This window comes from Propithecus coquereli, unplaced genomic scaffold, assembly GCF_000956105.1.
Source record: "Propithecus coquereli isolate 6110/MARCELLA unplaced genomic scaffold, Pcoq_1.0 Scaffold111, whole genome shotgun sequence".
Classification (NCBI taxonomy): Eukaryota; Metazoa; Chordata; class Mammalia; order Primates; family Indriidae; genus Propithecus; species Propithecus coquereli.
Genome location: NW_012135081.1, coordinates 396,855 through 398,111, shown reverse-complemented (window position 1 = coordinate 398,111; position 1,257 = coordinate 396,855).

The following is a 1,257-nucleotide window of genomic DNA, read 5'->3' as shown; positions in this document are numbered from 1 at the left end:
GAAAAAGTTTTTTCTCCTGTGTTTTTTTCTAAATCTGCCTTGATTTTTGCAGTTCATCTACACTTGTAGTACAGAGTCCCTGCAACACGATGATACTATATTAAGACCTCATCTTTGTCACCTCAACTTTTTCATAGGGGACTGGGAAAAATGATGGAAGTCATTCTGTCAATCCAGAGCTTATTTAGCTCTTGAGAATATGACTGGGTAGTTGCTAATGGGTTAGGTATAAGAAGTAAGTAGTAGCACTTAGGGAGACAGAGGTGGGAGGATCACTTGAGGCCAGGGGTTTGAGACCAGCCTGAGCAACATAGGGAGACCCTTGTTGCTACAAAGAAATTAAGAAAGAAAAAGAAGTAGTTTTGAGTATCCTGAAGATCACTGCTTTTTAAAGGGACCTGCTAACCTGTCCGTGTAGTTTTTAATTTTTTTTATAAAATCCCAGAATTATCCTTGAACTGGAAAATAGCCGGCTAGAGGAGTATTAATGGGTGGTGAGGTAAAGGCTGTTTTTCCAGCCCTATAATGATAGGAAAAAGTTGCAGGACCAGAATTCATGGTAGTCAACAGGCAGTTCTGCCTAGGGGAAAAAAAACAAACATTGAAGAATAAGCCATGTGCATTGGCAAAGGACTGCAATACATGAGGATGAGGAACATTTGTAAAAGTTAGAATGGAGTTAACAATTTATAGCACTTGGCATGTAAAGGAGATAGGCAAAGAGGATGCAAATGGAAGATTTAACCTAGGAGAAAATAGATTTCAAACTCAGAAAGCACAGGGACAATTATTAAGGCTGCCAAGGACGTTGATGTCTTGGTTTAAGAGAAATGAAAACTACAATTTTCCCAAATTTTTTTTCTTAGGTCGTAAATCCTATAAATTTACAAAATAGAGTCAGTTCTCCCTATCTGTGGGTTCTACATCCATGGATATTTTTTTTTCTTATAGCATAATGTCCTCTAGGTTCAGATACTGAACATGTACAGACTCCCTGGCATTATTCCCTAAACAGTTCAGTATAATTTTTTTTTTAAAAAAATATGGAACGCTTCACAAATTTGCGTGTCATCCTTGCACAGGGGCCATGCTCATCTTCTCTGTATCGTTCCAATTTTAGTATATGTGCTGCCGAAGCGAGCACCAGTATAATTTTATATAGCATGTATGTTGTGTTAGATACAAGCAATGTGGAGATGATTTAAAGTAATGGGAGGATGTGCATAGGTTATGTGCAGATACTATCTCACTTTATAT